This window comes from Crassostrea angulata, chromosome 5, assembly GCF_025612915.1.
Source record: "Crassostrea angulata isolate pt1a10 chromosome 5, ASM2561291v2, whole genome shotgun sequence".
In the NCBI taxonomy this organism is placed as follows: domain Eukaryota; kingdom Metazoa; phylum Mollusca; class Bivalvia; order Ostreida; family Ostreidae; genus Magallana; species Magallana angulata.
In genome coordinates, this window is record NC_069115.1 from 2,148,400 (window position 1) to 2,160,831 (window position 12,432).

At 34.0% G+C, this 12,432-nt stretch overlaps 1 pseudogene; it reads right to left on the minus strand.

Moving 5' to 3' along the window:
* LOC128183616 (deleted in malignant brain tumors 1 protein-like) overlaps nucleotides 1-12,432 on the minus strand; it is a 492,435-nt pseudogene that overhangs the window by 158,735 nt on the left and 321,268 nt on the right.

The following is a 12,432-nucleotide window of genomic DNA, read 5'->3' on the forward strand; positions in this document are numbered from 1 at the left end:
TATCGTTCAATTTCAGAGTTAAGATATGAAAAGAAGATAGTTTGAACCTGGCAGACGAGTCATCATAACTCAAACTGTTATTAATTCCGATATCTCTAAAAATTTTGTTATCACTGCTTGAGTCTATGTTTGGAAATTGCACTTTTGAACCAAGAATCATAAACATAATTGAAAGATGTCAGCTTACAGTAAGATAAAATTTGTGCGACTCGTTTTAAACAATAACTCAAACCATTTTGAAAAGTGTGATTTTTCACAGTCTTGCAGGCGTCTGAAGTAGGTAAATTCCCGGACTTGCAGGCTGTTTTAATTGTTCAGACCAGATCGCTACAAATTGCCACAAGCAAACATATTTCCCACACAGTGGCGCATAAATGATAGATCTGCTGGTAGCATCTATGAACAACAACCAAGCATGAATGCTACACCTGAAATCTTTAATTTAATTTGAAATTAGAATGTACAATCAAACGTAAGCGCTTTTGTAACAATTATCTTTATCAAGCTGTATCCAGATACAAATATTTTAATGTGTTCCCATTACAGACGATATGGCAGACGAGTCATCATAACTCAAACTGTTATTACTTCCGAGTGTCTAACATTTTTCAAATAAAACTTTAGTCTATATCTGCAAATTACACTTGAAGGATGTCAGCTGACAGTAAGATAATGGAACAGGTTTTAAACAATATTTCATACCATGTTATAAAGTGTGATTTTTCACAGTCTTGCAGGCGTCTGAAGTATGTAAAATCCCGTACTTGCAGGCTGTTTTACATATTCAGGCCAGATTGCTACAAAACTGCCACAGGCAAACACATTCTCCAAACAGGAGCGCCTTTATGATAAAGTTGTTGTTGCTTCTTTGAAAAACTGCCAAGTTTAAATGCTGTACTTGGCATATTTCGTTTTAAACATACTCTAGAATCTCTAAACTTTTTGTAATTTTGGTTGAATCATTATATAGAAATAATACTACTGAACCAAGGATTTTGAACATAATTGAAGAAACATGTCAGTTGACAGTAGGATAATATTAATGCAATATGAAACTTGTTTTGTAAAGTCTCAGACATCCTCTCCTTATAGAGGACACTAATTTCTATCGTTCAATTTCAGAGTTAAGATATGAAAAGAAGATAGTTTGAACCTGGCAGACGAGTCATCATAACTCAAACTGTTATTAATTCCGATATCTCTAAAAATTTTGTTATCACTGCTTGAGTCTATGTTTGGAAATTGCACTTTTGAACCAAGAATCATAAACATAATTGAAAGATGTCAGCTTACAGTAAGATAAAATTTGTGCGACTCGTTTTAAACAATAACTCAAACCATTTTGAAAAGTGTGATTTTTCACAGTCTTGCAGGCGTCTGAAGTAGGTAAATTCCCGGACTTGCAGGCTGTTTTAATTGTTCAGACCAGATCGCTACAAATTGCCACAAGCAAACAGATTTCCCACACAGTGGCGCATAAATGATAGATCTGCTGGTAGCATCTATGAACAACAACCAAGCATGAATGCTACACCTGAAATCTTTAATTTAATTTGAAATTAGAATGTACAATCAAACGTAAGCGCTTTTGTAACAATTATCTTTATCAAGCTGTATCCAGATACAAATATTTTAATGTGTTCCCATTACAGACGATATGGCAGACGAGTCATCATAACTCAAACTGTTATTACTTCCGAGTGTCTAACATTTTTCAAATAAAACTTTAGTCTATATCTGCAAATTACACTTGAAGGATGTCAGCTGACAGTAAGATAATGGAACAGGTTTTAAACAATATTTCATACCATGTTATAAAGTGTGATTTTTCACAGTCTTGCAGGCGTCTGAAGTATGTAAAATCCCGTACTTGCAGGCTGTTTTACATATTCAGGCCAGATTGCTACAAAACTGCCACAGGCAAACACATTCTCCAAACAGGAGCGCCTTTATGATAAAGTTGTTGTTGCTTCTTTGAATAACTGCCAAGTTTAAATGCTGTACTTGGCATATTTCGTTTTAAACATACTCTAGAATCTCTAAACTTTTTGTAATTTTGGTTGAATCATTATATAGAAATAATACTACTGAACCAAGGATTTTGAACATAATTGAAGAAACATGTCAGTTGACAGTAGGATAATATTAATGCAATATAAAACTTGTTTTGTAAAGTCTCAGACATCCTCTCTTTATAGAGGACGCTAATTTCTATCGTTCAATTTCAGAGTTAAGATATGAAAAGAAGATAGTTTGAACCTGGCAGACGAGTCATCATAACTCTAACTGTTATTAATTCCGATATCTCTAAAAATTTTGTTATCACTGCTTGAGTCTATGTTTGGAAATTGCACTTTTGAACCAAGAATCATAAACATAATTGAAAGATGTCAGCTTACAGTAAGATAAAATTTGTGCGACTCGTTTTAAACAATAACTCAAACCATTTTGAAAAGTGTGATTTTTCACTGTCTTGCAGGCGTCTGAAGTAGGTAAATTCCCGGACTTGCAGGCTGTTTTAATTGTTCAGACCAGATCGCTACAAATTGCCACAAGCAAACAGATTTCCCACACAGTGGCGCATAAATGATAGATCTGCTGGTAGCATCTATGAACAACAACCAAGCATGAATGCTACACCTGAAATCTTTAATTTAATTTGAAATTAGAATGTACAATTAAATGTAAGCGCTTTTGTAACAATTATCTTTATCAAGCTGGATCCAGATACAAATATTTTAATGTGTTCCCATTACAGACGATATGGCAGACGAGTCATCATAACTCAAACTGTTATTACTTCCGAGTCTCTAACATTTTTCAAATAAAACTTTAGTCTATATCTGCAAATTACACTTGAAGGATGTCAGCTGACAGTAAGATAATGGAACAGGTTTTAAACAATATTTCATACCATGTTATAAAGTGTGATTTTTCACAGTCTTGCAGGCGTCTGAAGTATGTAAAATCCCGTACTTGCAGGCTGTTTTACATATTCAGGCCAGATTGCTACAAAAATGCCACAGGCAAACACATTTTCCAAACAGAAGCGCCTTTATGATAAAGTTGTTGTTGCTTCTTTGAATAACTGCCCAGTTTAAATGCTGTACTTGGCATATTTCGTTTTAAACATACTCTAGAATCTCTAAACTTTTTGTAAGTTTGGTTGAATCATTATATAGAAATAATACTACTGAACCAAGGATTTTGAACATAATTGAAGAAACATGTCAGTTGACAGTAGGATAATATTAATGCAATATAAAACTTGTTTTGTAAAGTCTCGGACCTCGTCTCCTTATAGAGGACGCTAATTTCTATCGTTCAATTTCAGAGTTAAGATATGAAAACAAGATAGTTTGATCCTGGCAGACGAGTCTTCATAACTCAAACTGTTATTAATTCCGATATCTCTAAAAATTTTGTTATCACTGCTTGATTCTATATTTGGAAATTGCACTTTTGAACCAAGAATCATAACCATAATTGAAAGATGTCATCTTACAGTAAGATAAAATTTGTGCAACTCGTTTAAAAAAATAATTCAAACCGTTTTGTAAAGTGTGATATTTTAAGGTCTTGCAGGCGTCTGAAGTAGGTAAATTCCCGGACTTGCAGGCTGTTTTAATTGTTCAGACCAGATCGCTACAAATTGCCACAAGCAAACAGATTTCCCAAACAGTGGCGCCTAAATGATACATCTGCTGGTAGCTTCTCTGAACAACAACCAAGCATGAATGCTATACCTAAAATCTTTAATTTAATTTGAAATTAGAATGTACACTCAAACGTAAGCGCTTTTGTAACAATTATCTTTATCAAGCTGGATCCAGATACAAATATTTTAATGTGTTCCCATTACAGATGATATGGCAGATGAGTCATCATAACTCAAACTGTTATACTTCCGAGTCTCTAACATTTTTCAAATAAAACTTTAGTCTATATCTGCAAATTACACTTGAAAGATGTCAGCTGACAGTAAGATAAAATCAATGGAACAGGTTTTAAACAATATTTTATACCATGTTATAAAGTGTGATTTTTCACAGTCTTGCAGGCGTCTGAAGTATGTAAAATCCCGTACTTGCAGGCTGCTTTACATATTCAGGCCAGATTGCTACAAAACCGCCACAGGCAAACACATTTTCCACACAGTAGCGCCTTAATGATAAAGTTGTTGTTGCTTCTTTGAATAACTGCCCAGTTTAAATGCTGTACTTGGCATATTTCGTTTTAAACATACTCTGGAATCTCTAAATTTTTTAAAATTTTGGTGGAATCATTATTTAGAAATAATACTATTGAACCAAGGATTTTGAACATAATTGAAGAAACATGTCAGTTGACAGTAGGATAACAATAAGGCAATATAAAATTTGTTTTGAAAAGTCTCGGACCTCGTCTCCTTATAGAGGACGCGAATTTTTATCGTTCAATTTCAGAGTTAAGATATAAAAGCAAGATAGTTTGAACCTGGCAGACGAGTCATCATAACTCAAACTGTTATTACTTCCGAGTCTCTAACATTTTTCAAATAAAACTTTAGTCTATATCTGCAAATAACACTTGAAAGATGTCAGCTGACAGTAAGATAATGGAACAGGTTTTAAACAATATTTCATACCATGTTGTAAAGCGTGATTTTTCACAGTCTTGCAGGCGTCTGAAGTATGTAAAATCCCGTACTTGCAGGCTGTTTTACATGTTTAGGCCAGATTGCTACAAAACTGCCACAGGCATACACATTTTCCACACAGTAGCGCTTTTATGATAAAGTTGTTATTGCTTCTTTGAATAACTGCCGAGCGTGGATGCTGTACTTGGCATATTTCGTTTTAAACATACTCTAGAATCAAACTTTTTGTAGTTTGGGTTGAATCATTATATGGAAATAATATTAATGAGCCAAGGATTTTGAACATAATTGAAGAAACATGTCAGTTGACAGTAGGATAATATTAATGCAATATAAAACTTGTTTTGTAAAGTCTCAGACATCCTCTCCTTATAGAGGACGCTAATTTCTATCGTTCAATTTCAGAGTTAAGATATGAAAACAAGATAGTTTGAACCTGGCAGACGAGTCATCATAACTCAAACTGTTATTAATTCCGATATCTCTAAAAATTTTGTTATCACTGCTTGAGTCTATGTTTGGAAATCACACTTTTGAACCAAGAATTATAAACATAATTAAAAGATGTCAGCTTACAGTAAGAAAAAATTTGTGCGACTCGTTTTAAACAATAATTCAAACCGTTTTGTAAAGTGTGATTTTTCACAGTCTTGCAGGCGTCTAAAGGCGTCTGAAAGATGTCAGCTGACAGTAAGATAAAATTAATGGAACAGGTTTTAAACAATATTTTATACCATGTTATAAAGTGTGATTTTTCACAGTCTTGCAGGCGTCTGAAGTATGTAAAATCCCGTACTTGCAGGCTGCTTTACATATTTAGGCCAGATTGCTACAAAACCGCCACAGGCAAAGACATTTTCCACACAGTAGCGCCTTAATGATAAAGTTGTTGTTGCTTCTTTGAATAACTGCCCAGTTTAAATGCTGTACTTGGCATATTACGTTTTAAACATACTCTAGAATCTCTAAATTTTTTAAAATTTTGGTGGAATCATTATTTAGAAATAATACTATTGAACCAAGGATTTTGAACATAATTGAAGAAACATGTCAGTTGACAGTAGGATAACATTAAGGCAATATAAAATTGAAAGATGTTTGAACCTGGCAGACGAGTCATCATAACTCAAACTGTTATTACTTCCGAGTCTCTAACATTTTTCAAATAAAACTTTAGTCTATATCTGCAAATAACACTTGAAAGATGTCAGCTGACAGTAAGATAATGGAACAGGTTTTAAACAATATTTCATACCATGTTGTAAAGCGTGATTTTTCACAGTCTGAGCCAAGGATTTTGAACATAATTGAAGAAACATGTCAGTTGACAGTAGGATAATATTAATGCAATATAAAACTTGTTTTGTAAAGTCTCAGACATCCTCTCCTTATAGAGGACGCTTATTTCTATCGTTCAATTTCAGAGTTAAGATATGAAAACAAGATAGTTTGAACCTGGCAGACGAGTCATCATAACTCAAACTGTTATTAATTCCGATATCTCTAAAAATTTTGTTATCACTGCTTGAGTCTATATTTGGAAATCACACTTTTGAACCAAGAATTATAAACATAATTAAAAGATGTCAGCTTACAGTAAGAAAAAATTTGTGCGACTCGTTTTAAACAATAATTCAAACCGTTTTGTAAAGTGTGATTTTTCACAGTCTTGCAGGCGTCTGAAGTAGGTAAATTCCCGGACTTGCAGGCTGTTTTAATTGTTCAGACCAGATCGCTACAAATTGCCACAAGCAAACAGATTTCCCACACAGTGGCGCATCAATGATAGATCTGCTGGTAGCTTCTCTGAACAACAACCGAGCATAATTGCTACACCTGAAATTTTTAATTTAATTTGAATTTAGAATGTACACTCAAACGTAAGCGCTTTTGTAACAATTATCTTTATCAAGCTGGATCCAGATACAAATATTTTAATATGTTCCCATTACAGATGATATTGCAGACGAGTCATCAAACTCAAACTGTTATACTTCCGAGTCTCTAACATTTTTCAAATAAAACTTTAGTCTATATCTGCAAATTTCACTTGAAAGATGTCAGCTGACAGTAAGATAAAATTAATGGAACAGGTTTTAAACAATATTTTATACCATGTTATAAAGTGTGATTTTTCACAGTCATGCAGGCGTCTGAAGTATGTAAAATCCCGTACTTGCAGGCTGCTTTACATATTCAGGCCAGATTGCTACAAAACCGCCACAGGCAAACACATTTTCCACACAGTAGCACCTTAATGATAAAGTTGTTGTTGCTTCTTTAAATAACTGCCCAGTTTGGATGCTGTACTTGGCATATTTCGTTTTAAACATACTCTAGAATCTCTAAACTTTTTGTAATTTTGGTGGGATCATTATTTAGAAATAATATTATTGAACCAAGGATTTTGAACATAATTGAAGAAACATGTCAGTTGACCAATAGGATAATATTAATGCATTATAAAACTTGTTTTGTAAAGTCTCAGACATCCTCTCCTTATAGAGGACGCTAATTTCTATCGTTCAATTTCAGAGTTAAGATATGAAAGCAAGATAATTTGAACCTGGCAGACGAGTCTTCATAACTCAAACTGTTATTAATTCCGATATCTCTAAAAAAAAATTGTTATCACTGCTTGAGTCTATGTTTGGAATTGCACTTTTGAACCAAGAATCATAAACATAATTGAAAGATGTCAGCTTACAGTAAGATAAAACTTGTGCGACTCGTTTTAAACAGTAACTCAAACCATTTTGAAAAGTGTGATTTTTCACAGTCTTGCAGGCGTCTGAAGTAGGTAAATTCCCGGACTTGCAGGCTGTTTTAATTGTTCAGACCAGATCGCTACAAATTGCCACAAGCAAACAGATTTCCCACACAGTGGCGCATAAATGATAGATCTGCTGGTAGCATCTATGAACAACAACCAAGCATGAATGCTACACCTGAAATCTTTAATTTAATTTGAAATTAGAATGTACACTCAAACGTAAGCGCTTTTGTAACAATTATCTTTACCAAGCTAGATCCAGATACAAATATTTTAATGTGTTCCCATTACAGACGATATGGCAGACGAGTCATCATAACTCAAACTGTTATTACTTCCGAGTCTCTAACATTTTTCAAATAAAACTTTAGTCTATATCTGCAAATTACACTTGAAAGATGTCAGCTGACAGTAAGATAATGGAACACGTTTGAAACAATATTTCATACCATGCCGCAAAATGTGATTTTTCACAGTCTTGCAGGCGTCTAACGTAGGAAAAATCCCGTACTTGCAGGCTGTTTTACATGTTCAGGCCAGATTGCTACGAAACTGCTACAGGCACACACATTTTCCACACAGTAGCGCCTTAATGATAAAGTTGTATCTCTAAAAATTTTGTTATCACTGCTTGATTCTATATTTGGAAATTGCACTTTTGAACCAAGAATCATAACCATAATTGAAAGATGTCATCTTACAGTAAGATAAAATTTGTGCAACTCGTTTTAAACAATAATTCAAACCGTTTTGTAAAGTGTGATTTTTCACAGTCTTGCAGGCGACTCAAGTAGGTAAAATCCCGGACTTGCAAGCTGTTTCACTTGTTTAGACCAGATTGCTACAAATTGCCACAGGCAAATAGATTTCCCACACAGTGGCGCCTAAATGATAGATCTACTGCAGCTTCGCTCAACAACAAGTTTGAATGCTATAACTGAAAAGTTTTAGTTTAAGATTACTCTAAAATGAATTTAATTTGAAATAAGGGTGTACTCTCAAACTGGAGCGCTTTTGTAACAATTGTCTTTATCAAGCTGTTACCAGATACGAATATTTTAATTTGTTTCAATTACAGATTCTGAAGCATTTACCGGTAATAAATGCACAAGATCAGGAACCCCAATTAGACGCACTCATTGAGAGCCATACTTTCAAATAAGACTGTTACGAACTGGCCAGTAGCATCGGAAGTAATAACAGTTTGAGTTATGATGACTCGTCTGCCAGGTTCAAACTATTTAACTCTCAATTTTTTACTTTAAAATTGAAGGATAGAAATTAACGTCCTCTATAAGAAGACGTAGTCCAAGATTTTACAAAAAAAAATATATTGCACCTACACTCAGCTGATATGTTCTTTCAATTATGTTCAAAATCCTGAGTTCCATAGTATAATTTCTATATAAAGATCCGACCAGTATTACAAAAAGTTTAGAGGTTCAAGGGTAAGCTTAAAACGAAAAATGTCAAGTACAGCATCCAAGCTGGGCGGTTATTTAAAGAAGCAACAACAACTTTATCATAAAGGTGCTACTGTGTGAAAAATTTGTGTGCCTGTAGCAGATTCGTAGTAATCTGGTCTGAATAATTAAAACAGCCTGCAAGTACGGGATTTTACCTACTTCAGACGCCTGCAAGACGTAATCACACTTTATTGGTTCAATAGAGTAATTTCAATATATAAACTCACAAAATATTTACAAAATGTTAGAGACTCGGAAGTAATAACAGTTTGAGTTATGATGACTCGTCTGCCAGGTTCAAACTATTTAACTCTCATATTTTTACCTTTAAAATTGAACGATAGAAATAAGCGTCCTCTATAAGAAGACGTGGTCTGAGACTTTACAAAAAAAATCTTAATATTGCATTTATTTTATCCTACTGTCAGCTGACATGTTCTTTCAATTATGTTCAAAATCCTTGGTTCAATACTATAATTTCTATATAAAGATCCAATCAGTATTACAAAAAGTTTAGAGATTGTAGAGCATGCTTAAAACGAAAAATATCAAGTGCAGTATCCAAGCTGGGCGTTTTTTTAAAGAGGCAACAACAACTTTATCATTTTACCTACTTCAGACGCCTACAAGACTGTGAAAAATCACATCTTACGACACGATAATTGTTTAAAACGTGTCGCGTTAATTTTACCTTACTTTCAGGTGACATCTTTTAGTAATGTTTATGATTCTTGGTTCAAAAGTGTAATTTCAAAATATAGAGTCAAGCAGTATTAACAAAATGTTAGAGACTCGGAGGTGATAACAGTTGGAGTTATGATGACTCGTCTGCCAGGTTCAATCTATCTTACTTTAATATTTCAACTCTAAAATTGAACGATAGAAATTATTAGCGTCCTCTAGAAGAAGACGAGATCTAAGACTTTACTAAACCAATTTTATATGTCTTGCAGGCGTCTGAAGTAGAAACAATTCCAAACTTGCAGGCTGTTTTACATGATGAGGCCATATCGCTGGTAAATGTCACGATCAAATTTCCCAATCAATATTTGATATAAGGGTTTACACTCGAACCATGGCGCTTTCGTTACAATTGTTGTCACTTAGCTAAAATTATGTACAGAAATATCAATGTGTTCCTATTACAGATTCCATTGCATTTACGGTCAAATATTGGGCGAGAGCTGGAACACTAATTACACGCATTTTTTTTTAGAAAGCCGTACTTTCAAATAGGACTGTTATTTTATGGACAAGCGCATCTTCATTATTGTTTACCATCTAAGTAAACTCAGTTTCGGGTGCTATATTCAAGTAACTCACAAGTCAAGTCAGTCATAAGCACAGCTGTTTCAACGAAGTATGTTTATGTTGAACAAAAGCTCAAATCTTAAATATTTAAAGATGTGACTGTTGACTTGATAACCAGCTCTTAATAGATGTTTTGCAATCTTAAGTCTTCGTATACCTATACAAAACAATTATTTCTATCGAATACATTTAGAGTTCAATAAATGAGAATATGATTGTTTGAACCTGAGCAGAGAGCCATCATTACACAAACTGTTCTTTTTTCTGAGTCTTTAAGATTTTGTTGATACTAGTTGGGTCTCTATGTGGAAATCTAACCAAGGATTATGTACATAATTTAAAAAATATGACCGCTAAAAGTAGAGTTAAATAAATGAAACATATTTAACAATATTTACACCACGTTGAAAAGTGTTTTTCACACTCTTCCATGCGTCTGAAGTAGAAAAAACCCCGGACTTGCATACTTTTAACTTGTTGATAACATATCGTTATGAAAATGTCACTGGCAATCAAATAAGCACCCAGCGATTCGTTTATGATATACTTATGAACAACCGATCAGCTTCGATGCTATACATGACAATTATCAGTTTAATCCTTCTCTAGAATGCAAGTTATTTGAAATACGGTACACTCGAAGCGCGGCGCTTTCGGTATAATTGCTGTTATCTAACTGAAACGAGATACAGAAGATTTAATGCGTTCCCTTTACATATTCTATTGCAGGAACAGGAACAGTAACTAGACGCATTGATTGAGAGACATACTATCAGTATGACTGTTATCCAATGGTCAAGTGCATCATTACTATATTTTACTATCTAGTTTAAATCAGATATAGGTGCCTTTTTCAACTAACCTCAAACCAAGTCAGTCATATACACAGATGTTTAAACGGAGTAACGTTTATGTTAAAAGCTCAAATCTTAAATATTAAAAGATGAGACTGTTGACTTGATAACCAGCTCTTAATAGATGTTTTGCAATCCTATGTCTTCGTATATAAAAGGATAAAATTAATGTACCATGACTTTAGTAATATGTTATACCATTTGGTAAAGTGTGTTGTTTTACTGTCTTGCAGAAGCCTGAAGAAAGAATCACGGACTTTTTAAAGTTGAAGCCAAATTGCTAGAAAAATGCCACGGGCAAACCAATTTCCTAACCAGTTGCGCCTTTATGAAATACTTTTGTGTTGTTTCTATGAACAACCGCTCAATTTACAGTTTAAGACTACTATAGAATGATACTTATTTAAAATAAGGGTGAACACTCGAAGCGCGGCGCTTTCGCTACAATTGTTGTTATCTAGCTGAAACCAGATACAAAGTTTTAATGTGGTCCCTTTACAGATTTTCATTGCATTAACGGCCAAAAAATGTGCCAGAGCAGGAATACTAGACACATTTTAGAGAGACATACTAACAGTCGGTCTGTACTTCTTTCTGAGTCTTAAAGAGGTTGTTGATACTGGTTGAGTCTAAGTGTGGAAATTATACAATTCAACCTCGGATTATGAACATAATTAATGTTAGCTAAGAGTAGGATAACAAAAAACTGAAACATGTTTTAACAATATTTACACCGTGTTGTGAAGTGAGTTAATTTACTGTCTTGCAGGCGTCTGAAGTAGAATGTATCTCGGACTTTTAACTTGTTGATGCCATATCGCTATGAAAATGCCACAGGCAAACAAATTTCCCACCCAGTGGCGCCATGATGATATACTTTTGCGTTGTTTCTATGAACAACCTCTCAGCTTGGATGCTATACATACCAATTTTCAGTTTAAGCCTAATCTAATATGAAACTAATTTAAAATAACGGTTTACAATCGAAGCGTGACTCTTACATAATTATTATCTAGCTGAAACCAGGTACAGAAGTTGTAATGTGATCCCTTTACAGATTCCATCGCATTAACGGCCAAAAATGCGTGAAAGGAAAAAGCCTAATTAGACGCATTTCATAGAGAGAGAAACATACTTTCAAATAGGACTATAATCCAATGGCCAAGCGCATCCTTGCCATAGTTTACCATTCCGGTATGGTCAGATTCAGGTGCTTTTTTTAAGTCACTCAATGGATGCTATTTTATCTCCCTTAAATCACATTATTACCCACTTTGTGTAATCTATAGTAACTAAGAACATTGTAGGATTTGTTTTTTCATTTGATTTAATTGTGATAACAGATTTCAAACATGATATCTATTAATTATTCATATGTACACATTTGAT